At 40.8% G+C, this 14910-nt stretch overlaps 1 pseudogene; it reads left to right on the plus strand.

Annotated features, from left to right (window-relative positions):
* The first annotated feature begins 12051 nt into the window (after nt 1–12051).
* On the plus strand, nt 12052–12757 carry LOC147928467 (secreted RxLR effector protein 161 pseudogene; annotated as a pseudogene).
* Nucleotides 12758–14910: the final 2153 nt, after the last annotated feature.

Genomic DNA, 14910 nt, shown 5'->3' on the forward strand with positions numbered 1-14910 from the left:
ATTCATCCCGACCTCTTACAATTATTCAAATGCGTTGTATTGTCAAACATTCTGACCCTAGAAACAGTAAAAAAGCTGTTTACTGCTTCGAATCAATGTGTTCTCTCGGTTTTAGCCTGTTTTCTCGGTTTAAGCCTGTTTTAGGATAAAACGGGTTTAAGTGTTGTCTAAACACTCTAAATTCATCCCGAACTCTTACAATTAGTCAAATCCATTATATTATCACAGATTCTGACCCTAGAAACAGTAACAAAGCTGTTTACTGCTTTGAATCAATGTTTTCTCGGTTTTAGCCTGTTTCGGGACAAAATGGGTAAAAGTGGTGTCTAAACACTCCAAATTCAACCCAACCTTTATAATCAGTCAAATGCATTGGATTGTTACATATTTTGACCGTATAAAGAGTAACATAGCTTTTTACTGCTTCGAATCTATGTTTTCTCGGTTTTAGCCTCTTTCGGGACAAAATGGGTAAACATGGTGTCTAAACACTCCAAATTCAACCCGCACTTTTATAATTAGTTAAAAGAATTGGATTGTTACATATTTTGACCCTAGAAAGAGTAACATAGCTGTTTACTGCTTCGAATCAATGTTTTCTCTTTGTTTTAGCCTGTTTTCTCGATTTAAGCTTGTTTTGGGATCAAATTGGTTTAATTGTTGTCTAAACACTCCAAATTCATCCCGAACTCTTACAATTAGTCAAATTCATTGGATTGTCACAGACACTGACCCTAGAAACAGTAATAAATCTGTTTACTGCTTCGAATCAATGTTTTCTCGGTTTTACCCTCTTCCGGATCAAAATGGGTAAAAGTTGTGTCTAAACACTCCAAATTCAACCCAAGCTTTTATAATTAGTCAAAAGAATTGGATTGTCAAACATTCTGACCCTAGAAACAGTAACAAAACTGTTTACTGCTTCGAATCAATGTTTTCTTGGTTTTAGCCTGTTTCGGGACAAAATAGGTAAAAGTGGTGTCTAAACACTCCAAATTCAACCCAAACTTTCATAATTAGTCAAAAGAATTGGAATGTTACATATTTTGACCCTAGAAAGAGTAATATAGCTGTATACTGCTTTGAATCATTTTTTTTTCTCGGTTTTAGCCTGTTTTCTTGGTTTAAGCCTGTTTTGGGGATAAAACGGGTTTACGTGTTGTCTAAACACTCCAAATTCATCCCGAACTCATACAATTAGTCAAATCCATTGGATTGTCACACATTCTGACCTTAGAAACAGTAACAAAGCCGTTTACTGCTTTGAATCAATGTTTTCTTGGTTTTAGTCTCTTTCGGGACAAAATAGGTAAAAGTGATGTCTAAATACTCCAAATTCAACCCAAACTTTTATAATTAGTCAAAAGAATTGGATTGTTACATATTTTGACCCTAGAAAGAGTAACATAGCTATTTACTGCTTCGAATCAATGTTTTCTCTCGGTTTTAGCCTGTTTTCTCGGTTTAATCCTGTTTTGGGATAAAACAGGTTTAAGTGTTTTCTAAACACTCCAAATTCATCCCGAACTCTTACAATTAGTCAAATGCATTGGATTGTCACACATTCTGACCCTAGAAATAATAACAAAGCTGTTTACTGCTTCGAATCAATGTTTTCTCGGTTTTAACTTGTTTCGGGACAAAATGGATAAAAGTGATGTCTAAACACTAGAAATTCATCACGAACTCTTACAATTAATCAAATGCATTGGAATGTCACACATTCAGACCCTAGAAACAGTCATAAAGCTGTTTACTGCTTCGAATCAATGTTTTCTCGGTTTTAGCCTGTGGTTGGCAACAAAAACACGAGATAATTAGTCAAATGCATTGGATTGTTACATTTTTTACCCTAGAAAGAGTAACATAGCTGTTTACTGCTTGGAATCAATATTTTCTCTCGGTTTTAGCCTGTTTTGGGATAAAACGGGTTTACGTGTTGTCTAAACACTCCAAATTCATCCCGAACTCATACAATTAGTCAAATGCATTGGATTGTCACAGATTCTGACTCTAGAAACAGTAACAAAGCTGTTTACTGCTTCGAATCAATGTTTTCTTGGTTTTAGCCTATTTCGGGACAAAATGGGTAAAAGTGGTGTCTAAGCACTCCAAATTCAACCCAAACTCTTACAATTAGTCAAATGCATTGGAGTGTTACATATTTTGACCATAAAAAGAGTAACATAGCTGTGTACTGCTTCGAATCAATGTTTTCTCTCGGTTTTAGCCTGTTTTCTTGGTTTAAGTCGGTTTTTGGATAAAACGGGTTTAAGTGTTGTCTAAACACTCCAAATTCATCCCGACCTCTTACAATTATTCAAATGCGTTGTATTGTCAAACATTCTGACCCTAGAAACAGTAAAAAAGCTGTTTACTGCTTCGAATCAATGTGTTCTCTCGGTTTTAGCCTGTTTTCTCGGTTTAAGCCTGTTTTAGGATAAAACGGGTTTAAGTGTTGTCTAAACACTCTAAATTCATCCCGAACTCTTACAATTAGTCAAATCCATTATATTATCACAGATTCTGACCCTAGAAACAGTAACAAAGCTGTTTACTGCTTTGAATCAATGTTTTCTCGGTTTTAGCCTGTTTCGGGACAAAATGGGTAAAAGTGGTGTCTAAACACTCCAAATTCAACCCAACCTTTATAATCAGTCAAATGCATTGGATTGTTACATATTTTGACCGTATAAAGAGTAACATAGCTTTTTACTGCTTCGAATCTATGTTTTCTCGGTTTTAGCCTCTTTCGGGACAAAATGGGTAAACATGGTGTCTAAACACTCCAAATTCAACCCGAACTTTTATAATTAGTTAAAAGAATTGGATTGTTACATATTTTGACCCTAGAAAGAGTAACATAGCTGTTTACTGCTTCGAATCAATGTTTTCTCTTTGTTTTAGCCTGTTTTCTCGATTTAAGCTTGTTTTGGGATCAAATTGGTTTAATTGTTGTCTAAACACTCCAAATTCATCCCGAACTCTTACAATTAGTCAAATTCATTGGATTGTCACAGACACTGACCCTAGAAACAGTAATAAATCTGTTTACTGCTTCGAATCAATGTTTTCTCGGTTTTACCCTCTTCCGGATCAAAATGGGTAAAAGTTGTGTCTAAACACTCCAAATTCAATCCAAGCTTTTATAATTAGTCAAAAGAATTGGATTGTCAAACATTCTGACCCTAGAAACAGTAACAAAACTGTTTACTGCTTCGAATCAATGTTTTCTTGGTTTTAGCCTGTTTCGGGACAAAATAGGTAAAAGTGGTGTCTAAACACTCCAAATTAAACCCGAACTCTTATAATTAGTCAAATATATTAGATTGTTACATATTTTGACCCTATAAAGAGTAACATAGCTGTTTACTGCTTCGAATCAATGTTTTTTCGGTTTTAGCCTCTTTTGGGACAAAATGGGTAAAAGTGGTGTCTAAACACTCCAAATTCATCCCGAACTTTTATAATTATTTAAAAGAATTGGATTGTTACGTATTTTGACCCTAGAAAGAGTAACATAGCTGTGTACTGCTTCGAATCAATGTTTTCTCTCGGTTTTAGCCTGTTTTCTTGGTTTAAGTCGGTTTTTGGATAAAACGGGTTTAAGTGTTGTCTAAACACTCCAAATTCATCCCGACCTCTTACAATTATTCAAATGCGTTGTATTGTCAAACATTCTGACCCTAGAAACAGTAAAAAAGCTGTTTACTGCTTCGAATCAATGTGTTCTCTCGGTTTTAGCCTGTTTTCTCGGTTTAAGCCTGTTTTAGGATAAAACGGGTTTAAGTGTTGTCTAAACACTCTAAATTCATCCCGAACTCTTACAATTAGTCAAATCCATTATATTATCACAGATTCTGACCCTAGAAACAGTAACAAAGCTGTTTACTGCTTTGAATCAATGTTTTCTCGGTTTTAGCCTGTTTCGGGACAAAATGGGTAAAAGTGGTGTCTAAACACTCCAAATTCAACCCAACCTTTATAATCAGTCAAATGCATTGGATTGTTACATATTTTGACCGTATAAAGAGTAACATAGCTTTTTACTGCTTCGAATCTATGTTTTCTCGGTTTTAGCCTCTTTCGGGACAAAATGGGTAAACATGGTGTCTAAACACTCCAAATTCAACCCGCACTTTTATAATTAGTTAAAAGAATTGGATTGTTACATATTTTGACCCTAGAAAGAGTAACATAGCTGTTTACTGCTTCGAATCAATGTTTTCTCTTTGTTTTAGCCTGTTTTCTCGATTTAAGCTTGTTTTGGGATCAAATTGGTTTAATTGTTGTCTAAACACTCCAAATTCATCCCGAACTCTTACAATTAGTCAAATTCATTGGATTGTCACAGACACTGACCCTAGAAACAGTAATAAATCTGTTTACTGCTTCGAATCAATGTTTTCTCGGTTTTACCCTCTTCCGGATCAAAATGGGTAAAAGTTGTGTCTAAACACTCCAAATTCAACCCAAGCTTTTATAATTAGTCAAAAGAATTGGATTGTCAAACATTCTGACCCTAGAAACAGTAACAAAACTGTTTACTGCTTCGAATCAATGTTTTCTTGGTTTTAGCCTGTTTCGGGACAAAATAGGTAAAAGTGGTGTCTAAACACTCCAAATTAAACCCGAACTCTTATAATTAGTCAAATATATTAGATTGTTACATATTTTGACCCTATAAAGAGTAACATAGCTGTTTACTGCTTCGAATCAATGTTTTTTTGGTTTTAGCCTCTTTTGGGACAAAATGGGTAAAAGTGGTGTCTAAACACTCCAAATTCATCCCGAACTTTTATAATTATTTAAAAGAATTGGATTGTTACGTATTTTGACCCTAGAAAGATTAACATAGCTGTTTACTGCTTCGAGTCAATGTTTACTCTTGGTTTTAGCCTATTTTCTCAATTTAAGCTTGTTTTGGGATAAAATTGGTTTAATTGTTGTCTAAACACTCCATATTCATCCCGAACTCTTATAATTAGTCGAATTCATTGGATTGTCACAGATTCTGACCCTAGAAACAGTAACAAAGCTGTTTACTGCTTCGAATCAATGTTTTCTCGGTTTTAGCCTCTTTCGGGACAAAATGGGTAAAAGTGGTGTCTTAACACTCCAAATTTAACCCAAACTTTTATAATTAGTCAAAAGAATTGGATTGTTACATATTATGACCTTAGAAACAGTAACAAAGCTGTTAACTACTTCGAATCAATGTGTTCTCTCGGTTTGAGCCAGTTTTCTTGGTTTAAGCCTATTTTAGGATAAAACGGGTTTAAGTGTTGTCTAAACACTCCAAATTCAACCCGAAGTCTTACAATTAGTCAAATCCATTGGATTGTAACACATTCTGACCCTAGAAACAGTAACAAACCTGTTAACTGCTTCAAATCAATGTTTTCTCGGTTTTAGCCTGTTTCAGGACAAAATGGGTAAAAGTGGTGTCTAAACACTCCAAATTCAACCCAACTCTTATAATTAGTCAAATGCATTGGATTGTTACATATTTTGACCATAGAAAGAGTAACATAGCTGTGTACTACTTCGAATCAGTGTTTTCTCTCGGTTTTAGCCTGTTTTCTTGGTTTAAGCCTATTTTGGGATAAAACGGGTTTAAGTGTTGTCTAAACAGTACAAATTCATCCCGAAATCTTACAATTTGTCAAATTCATTGGATTGTCACAGATTCTGACCCTAGAAACAGTAACAAATCTGTTTACTGCTTCGAATCAATGTTTTCTCGGTTTTAGCCTGTTTCGGGACAAAATGGGTAAAAGTGGTGTCTAAACACTCTAAATTCAACCCAAACTCTTATAATTAGTCAAATGCATTGGATTGTTACATATTTTGATCTTAGAAAGAGTAACATAGCTGTGTACTGCTTCGAATTAATGTTTTCTCTCGGTTTTAGCCTGTTTTCTTGGTTTAAGCCTGTTTAGGGATAAAACGGGTTTAAGTGTTGTCTAAACACTCCAAATTCATCCCGAACTCATACAATTAGTCAAATGCATTGGCTTGTCAAACATTCTGACCCTAGAAACAGTAACAAAACTGCTTACTGCTTCAAATCAATTTTTCTTGGTTTTAGCCTGTTTCGGGACAAAATAGGTAAAAGTGGTGTCTAAACACTACAAATTCAACCCAAACTCTTATAATTTATCAAATGTATTGGATTCTTACATATTTTGACCCTATAAATAGTAACATAGCTGTTTACTGCTTCGAATCAATGTTTTTTCGGTTTTAGCCTCTTTTGGGACAAAATGGGTAAAAGTGGTGTCTAAACACTCCAAATTCAACCCAAACTTTTATAATTAGTTAAAATAATTGGATTGTTACATATTTTGACCCTAGAAAGAGTAACATACCTGTTTTCTGCTTCGAGTCAATGTTTTCTCTTGGTTTTAGCCCATTTTCTCAATTTAAGCTTGTTTTGGGATAAAACTGGTTTAATTGCTGTCTAAACACTCCAAATGTAAGTTTAGATTCAAAAAAGAAGATAAGAGGAGAAAGTATAGTGAAAGAGGGAGAGTTTGCGGTTTAGGGTTGTGTGAGTGAGTAGAAGTGTAAGAGAGAGTATAGAAGAAGAATTCAACTTCTTACTTGATTTAGAACCTAGATACAAACTAAATATAGACATGTGAAAGCAATAGGAATATTCTATACAAGATGCTAAATGTAATTAAGACATGAAAGTGACATGTCTTGTTCCTTATCCTAACATGTGATTTCTTCTCCCCCACTTGCTTGAATCGCTAACGGTAGGAATAGAAGGGTCTAGAGACTTGTCTTGGTTCACTATGAGGCTTGTGACACAACGAATGGGCCTTTACATGTTTGGACATCACGGTTGTACGGACGGCCCGGCTAGAGTATGTACGGACGGTGGCTGTACGGACAAGGTGACCATGATCCCAATTTATACTCCCCCTCAAGCTTAGTCATTGGACCCCAAGACTAAAGCTTGAACCAATGATCACCTACCTCGTTAAAAACCTTAGTATAGAAAACCTCTTGGGAAAAACTATACATAAGGGAAAAAGAGTGTAGGCTTCATGGTTTAGTGAGGTCCATGAGTCCAAGCTTTGAGTGTATGTACTCACACACTTGTGGGCTAGCTGCTTTTGTGAATACATCGGCCAATTGTTCGGAGCTCTCGCTGTGACACGGGATGGTGACGCCTAGTTGGATTTGCTCTCGAACTTTGTGACAATCGACTTCGATATGTTTTGTCCTCTCGTGGAAAACCGAGTTGGTTGCAATATGGATAGCTGCTTCATTATCACAATGCATAGTGATGGGCGTGGTAATTTCAACTCCAAGGTCTTGAAGTAGATTCTTGAGCCACATCAACTCAGTAGTAAGTTTGCGCAACGCCCTATACTCCGACTCCGCACTAGATAGAGATATCACTTTCTGTTTCTTGCTCTTCCATGTCACTAGGTTGCCTCCTAGAAAGGTACAGTAGCCGGTTGTTGATCGTCGGTCATCTCGGTCTCCAGCATAGTCCACATCACAATAGCCTACAAGCTCCGTGTTGTTGTTGCATCCCATCCAAATACCCTGGCCCGGTGATCCTTTGATAAACTTGAGAATCCGGTTGACTATGTTCCAGAGGTGGATCTTTGGAGCTTGCATGTGCTGACTAGCCTGATTCACGGCAAAACAAATATTTGGTCGTGTAATAGTTAAGTAAATGAGCTTACTGACCAATCTTCTATATTGGGCTACATTCTCAAATGGTTGGTCTTCTAGCTCCCCCTCACGACAGACTTTGTAGTTCTCATCCAGCGGTGTACTAACCGGTCTTGATCCAAGTTTCCCTACATCACTTAAGAGATCAATAGCATATTTTCTTTGAGATATAAATAATCCCTCTTCCGAGCGAGACACTTCTTATTGATCAAGATAACCTTGAGTGTAATCGGCCGTCCGTACGGTTATGTGATAGGGCCGTCCGTACGGTTAGGTGTTAGGGCCGTCCGTACGGTTTGGTGAGGCCAACCACGAATGATGTGAATAAAGGGCTGAGAGTGTTCTACAAAGGCCCATGAGGAAGAGAAGGATCGAGAAGATGGCAAAGAGCCGTTAGAGATCACATGTTCCCCTAAGAGAAGCAACGAGAGGTCGCTATCACCATAGGGACACACCCTTCTCTCTCCCTATGTCGTTATCAAGTTTGTAATAAGAGTAGCCCTAGTTTTATTTCTATTTAAGGCCTACAGCCGACATTGTATGTATTCTATTCTAATACTGAATCTCTTCTCTTTATTCTCTTTGTTCTTGTTCACTAATTCTCTCAACAATTTCTTTCTCTACTCCAAACTAATCTAAACCAACAATCTCATTCCGCCTAAACTAACATGGTATCAGAGCAAGTTTCTCGATCTACCACTCTCTAAACTCACTCTTTAGTCTACTTCTCTACCCTCTAGAAAACTATACTCTTTCTCTTGCCATGGAAACTGCAAAACCGATAGTTACTCCGGTGGTACTCCAAGGCGCCAACTATCTCTTGTGGAAAAGAACCACAAAGACTGCTCTTAGTGGCCGGGGACTCTGGATTCATGTGGAAACAAACCAACTCCCCAAGAAAGCCAACAAAGAGGACAGCAAAGAAGAAACAGAGGAAGACAAGGAGGCTGAACTCGAAAAGGAAATCAAATGGTTTCAAGAGGATCAGACCGTGCTTGCCATCCTTCAAAACTCGCTGGACGCGCCCATCTTAGAAGCCTACTCATACTGTGAGACAGCGAAGGAACTATGGGACACGCTAGCTAATGTGTACGGGAATGTCACGAACCTAACCTGTGTGTTTGAAGTCAAGAAGGCCATTAATAGCCTTCATCAAGAAGACTTGGAGGTTACCAAGCACTTTGGGAAGTTTCGGTCATTGTGGGCCGAACTAGAGATGCTCCGGCCAAGCACCATCGATCCGGCGATTCTGAACGAAAGGAAGGAGCAAGACAAAGTCTTTGGCTTGCTCCTTACCCTCAACCCTGCCTTCAACGACCTCATCAAACACATACTCCGTGGTGACAAGCTGCCTACTCTTGACGACGTATGTGCTCAGGTTCAAAAGGAACAAGGGTCTCTCGGTCTCTTTAGTGGGAAGGGCGAGCTGGTTACGGCTAACAAGGGGGTCTACAGGCCGGACGAGAGGAAGATGGTGGTGTGTGACCACTGTAAGAAGAAAGGTCACGTGAGGGACAAGTGTTGGATTCTTCACCCACATCTTAAGCCAGCTAAGTTCAAAGCGAATCTGTCTCATGAAGGTACAAGCGGTCAAGCACCCGGAACGGTGAGCCAGGGGGAGACAACGGCGATGGCTGCGTCCTATGGAGACTACGTGAGAAAATCTGACTTGGAGGCTCTCATTAAGTCCATCGCCGCACTAAAAGAATCCGGTACCACATTCTTTGCCACTAAACCTTCTAAAATGCTTGTCATTGACTCGGGGGCTTCTCACCATATGATTAGCAACCCGAGTCTACTAGACAATATAGAACCAGCTTTAGGTAATGTGGTTATTGCTAATGGTGATCGGATCCCTGTAAAAGGTGTTGGTAATTTAAAACTGCTTGAACATAACTCTAAAGCATTTTACATGCCAACATTCACGTCTAACCTCCTATCAGTAAAGAAAGCAGCTAATGATTTGAATTGCTATGTTGTTTTTGGTCCTAATAGTGTTCATTTTCAGGATATTAAGACTGGAAAGATACTTGGGGAAGGAAATGGAACCGGAGACCTTTATACTTTAGAGAAGACTTCACAAAGTCCTTCTAATTCTATTTCACTTACCTCTTGTTTATTGTCTAATAAGAATGATAATGATGCATTGTGGCATGCTAGACTAGGCCATCCCCACTCTCTTGCTCTTGAGTTGTTATTGCCTAATGTTTCTTTTAGTAGTTCTAGGTGTGAGTCTTGTATCCTTGGGAAACATTGTAGAACTGTGTTTCCTAAATCTTCTACCATTTATGAAAATTGCTTTGATTTGGTTCATTCTGATGTTTGGACATCACCATGCTTGTCTAGAGATAACAACAAGTACTTTGTGACCTTTATTGATGAAAAGTCGAAATATACTTGGATAACTTTGTTACCCTCTAAAGACCGTGTGTATGATGCATTTATAAATTTCCAAAACTATGTCACTAATCACTTTAATGCCAAGATCAAAGTGCTTAGGTCAGACAATGGAGGAGAATACACTAGTCACAAACTTAGAGAACACCTAACCGCACATGGCATCTTACAACAAACGAGCTGCCCGTACACTCCACAACAAAATGGTGTGGCGGAGAGGAAGAACAGGCACCTTATGGAGGTGGCGCGGTCAATGATGTTCCATATGAATGTGCCAAAACGTTTTTGGGGAGATGCGGTCATGACAGCCTGCTATCTTATCAACCGAATGCCAACAAAAATCCTAAGCGACCTAACTCCTTTTGAAATTCTTACTAAAACTAAACCATCATTAAACCATTTACGAGTATTTGGCTGTGTGGGTTTCGTTTTGATTCCAGGAGAGCAGCGGAGTAAACTAGATGGAAAGAGTACCAAATCATGTTTATTGGTAACTCAACCACACAAAAAGGCTACAAGTGCTATGATCCGGTCAATGGCCGCATGTACGTGTCTAGAGACGTCAAGTTTCTGGAAGATCAAGGCTACTATGAGACAAAAGACTGGAACAGCCTTAAGGACCTATCTCACTCCACCACTGACCGTGCGGCCAACTTACGGTTCCTACTAGATCATCTTGGTGTTACACAACAATCTTGTCCCGGGGCACAGTTACCGCCAGTAGCTCCCAATGAATCTACACAGCTGGCAGAGCCCCCAGCTGATTATGATCCATCTCCACGTCCTGAGGAACAACTTCCTGAGCCGGGAGAGGACATATCCGAAGGAGTCGTTCCCACACCTCCCGCTGAGCCTATCCCTTCTACCGCCGAGCTAGTACGAGGCGCTACTACTACCGCCGAGCCAAGTCAGCCAGCCTCATCCACACCTCTCATACCACTCAGACGGAGCGAACGTGTCAAGTCTCATCCATCTACCTGGAAGAACAAGCATGTGTATTATAACAATCAAGCGGTTGCCCATCCGATTCAGGATGTTTGTTCGCTTGCCGTGTTGCCGCCTAATCATGCAGCATTCCTAGGGTCTATTGATGCTAATTATATACCCCAGACATACGATGAGGCCAAAGATCATCAAGTGTGGCGAGATGCCGTATCCGATGAAACTGGTGCCATGGTTCGCAACCACACTTGGGATGAAGCTGACCTGCCTAGAGGCAAGAAGGCTGTCAGTTCGCGATGGGTCTTTACCATCAAGTATTTAAGCACTGGTGAGATAGAACGGTACAAAGCTCGCCTTGTGGCTCATGGCTTTACTCAAACATATGGGTCGGATTATACGGAAACCTTCGCCTCGGTCGCCAAGCTTCATACTGTTAGGGTGGTGTTCTCCGTTGCCACTAACCTCTCGTGGGATCTTTGGCAAATGGATGTCAAGAATGCATTTCTTCAGGGGGAGCTTCAAGAGAAGGTCTATATGCACCCCCCCCCAGGGCTCGAAGACATGGTTGCACCCGGCAAGGTCCTCCGACTTCGCAAGGCCATTTACGGTCTCAAGTAGTCTCCTCGAGCCTGGTACCACAAGTTGAGCTCTACGCTCAAAGATCAAGGCTTCAAACGTTGTGAACCAGACCACACCCTCTTCACTCGTCGTTCTCCCGATGGTCTCGTCGTCGTCCTCATCTATGTTGATGATCTTATCATCACCGGCGATGATTAAGAGGGCGTTCAGGCCACCAAGGTTTTTCTTCACTCTGCGTTCGACATCAAAGACCTCGGCGAGCTTCGTTACTTCCTTGGTATAGAGATCTTTCGCTCGCCAGGCGGCCTGTTTCTCTCTCAACGGAAGTACACTCTTGATCTCTTGGCCGAGACTGGCCACCTCGCCGTAAGACCGTCTCTCACTCCACTGGACGAAGGCTCCCAGGCCAAGCGAAAGGGGGAGAGCATTCGGGCCATGGAGGGACAATCGCGAGATCCAATGGATGAACCATATGAGGACGTTACAAGATACCGGCGACTTGTGGGGAAGCTCATATATCTCACGATCACGCGGCCTGACATTTGTTATGTAGTCAACCAGGCGAGTCAATACATGCAGGCTCCGACTAAGTATCACTGGAGCATTGTAGAGAGGATACTTAGCTATCTTAAAGGAAGCCCGGGTCAAGGCATATGGATGGGCAGGAATTCAAACACGGAGATAGTGGGCTATTGTGATGCTGATTACGCTGGAGATACATTGGACAGGAAGTCAACTACCGGGTATTGTACATTTGTTGGTGGGAACTTGGTCACATGGAAGTCAAAGAAGCAGAAGGTGGTCTCATGCTCTAGTGCTGAAGCCGAGTATAGAGCAATGCGGAAGCTAACAAATGAACTGACCTGGTTGAAGGCACTCCTCAAGGACCTCGGCATTGATTCAAAGAAACCAATCACCATACGTTGCGACAATGAGGCTGCGATTCACATTGCTACTAATTCAGTGTTTCATGAGAGAACCAAACACATTGAGGTTGACTGCCACAAGGTTCGAGAAAAGATAGAAGAAGGGGTCATCCTACCGTGTCATACTCGGAGTCAAGACCAACTGGCAGACATTTTCACCAAAGCTGCAAGCTCCAAGGTTTGTGAACATATTCATAGCAGACTTGGACTTGTAGACATCACTCGCCCTTGATCACCTCACTTAATCCATGGACATCACACTCTTTTTCCCTTGACATAGTTTTGTCCCATGAGGTTTTCTATGCCAAGGTTTTTTTTAATGAGGTGATGCTTCATGGGTTCCAAGTTTAGTCATTTCATTCGACTAAACTTGAGGGGGAGTATTGATCAAGATAACCTTGGGTGTAATCGGCCGTCCGTACGGTTATGTGATAGGGCCGTCCGTACGGTTAGGTGTTAGGGCCGTCCGTACGGTTTGTTGAGGCCGACCACGAATGATGTGAATAAAGGGCTGAGAGTGTTCTACAAAGGCCCATGAGGAAAAGAAGGATCGAGAAGATGGCAAAGAGCCGTTAGAGATCACATGTTCCCCTAAGAGAAGCAACGAGAGGTCGCTATCACCATAGGGACACACCCTTCTCTCTCCCTATGTCGTTATCAAGTTTGTAATAAGAGTAGCCCTAGTTTTATTTCTATTTAAGGCCTACAGCCGACATTGTATGTATTCTATTCTAATACTGAATCTCTTCTCTTTATTCTCTTTGTTCTTGTTCACTAATTCTCTCAACAATTTCTTTCTCTACTCCAAACTAATCTAAACCAACAATCTCATTCTGCCTAAACTAACACTTCTATCCCTAAGAAGTATTTTAACTCTCCCAGGTCCTTGATATCAAACACTGACTTCAAAAATGTTTTGGTTTCTTGAATACCTACCGAGTCATTTCCTGATATGATGATGTCATCAACATATACAAGAATGACTATAATACCTTTGGTGCTAGGATATGTGAACAAGGTGTGATCAGGTTCGGATCTCCTGAAGCCTCGATTGAGCAAGGTCGAGCTTAGCTTGTGGTACCATGCCCTTGGTGATTGTTTCAGTCCATAGATTGCTTTGTTCAGCTTAAGTACCTTTCCCGGACCGATCGTGTCTTCTAGGCCAGGTGGTGGTCTCATGTATACTTCATCCTCCAATTCACCTTGTAGGAACGCATTTTTAACGTCCATCTGCCACAGTTCCCATTTCAAGTTGACCGCCAATGATAGAACCACACGAACGGTATGTAGTTTAGCCACCGGAGCAAACATATCTTTATAATCTTCCCCGTATGTTTGCGTAAAGCCTCATGCCACAAGTCGTGCTTTGTAACGTTCAATCTCCCCGTCACTATGATACTTGATTGTGAATACCCATTTGGATGTAACGGCCTTCTTGCCTTTAGGCAAGTCAGCCTCGTCCCATGTGTGGTTTGTCTCCATGGCCGTTCGCTCATCTTGTGCCGCATCACGCCACACCTTATGGTCTTTGGCCTCTTCATATGTTTGTGGGATCCAGTGGCTATCAACTTGGCTGAGGAACACTTGGTGTTCCATAGGTAAATGGGCAAGCGTACATACTGCTTGGATCGGATGTGCTACCGCTGCATTGTTGTAGTACACCCGAGTGTTCTTCTAGTTGGATGGGGGAAATTTGAGACGTTGGCTGCGTCTTAATGGGATAACTTCATCATGAGCATCACCTTCATCTTTAGAGTCTTGTGGATCAGTATCTCCTCCAGGATGTATACTGGTGTCAGGATTATGCGAGTTGAGCTCTTCATCGTTTGACTGGTTAACTTGATCTGTCTGAGGAAAGGGCTCGGTAGACTCACGAGTGCTGCTGTCTAGAGGTGGCTGGGACCCTTCTGGTGAGTTTGGCCCGGGAGAACTATGTGCGTCCCGATCATTTGTGGCCCCTAAGCGTTCGAGGATGATACGGAGGTTGACCGCCCGATCGGAGGAGGAGGTCGATAGGTCTTAGAGATCTTCCCAATTTTTCTTGCTGTAGTACCCTTGAGATTCAACAAACTTCACGTCCCTAGAGACAAGAACTCGTCTAGCCTCATGATCATAGCACTTATACCCCTTTTGTGTGGTGGAGTACCCAATAAACATTGCTTTGGTGCTTTTGGCCTCTAGTTTGTCTCGTAATTCACCTGGTCTTAACACAAAACAAGTGCACCCAAACACACGTAAGTGATCAAATGTAGGCTTTTCTTTGTTCAATACCTCAAATGGAGAGACGTCTTGTAAAATCTTAGTGGGAATGCGGTTTATAAGATAGCACGCCGCAAGGACCGCATCTCCCCAAAAACGCCTTGGAACA

Source organism: Camelina sativa, chromosome 14, assembly GCF_030686135.1.
Source record: "Camelina sativa cultivar CO46 ecotype springtype chromosome 14, ASM3068613v1".
Classification (NCBI taxonomy): domain Eukaryota; kingdom Viridiplantae; phylum Streptophyta; class Magnoliopsida; order Brassicales; family Brassicaceae; genus Camelina; species Camelina sativa.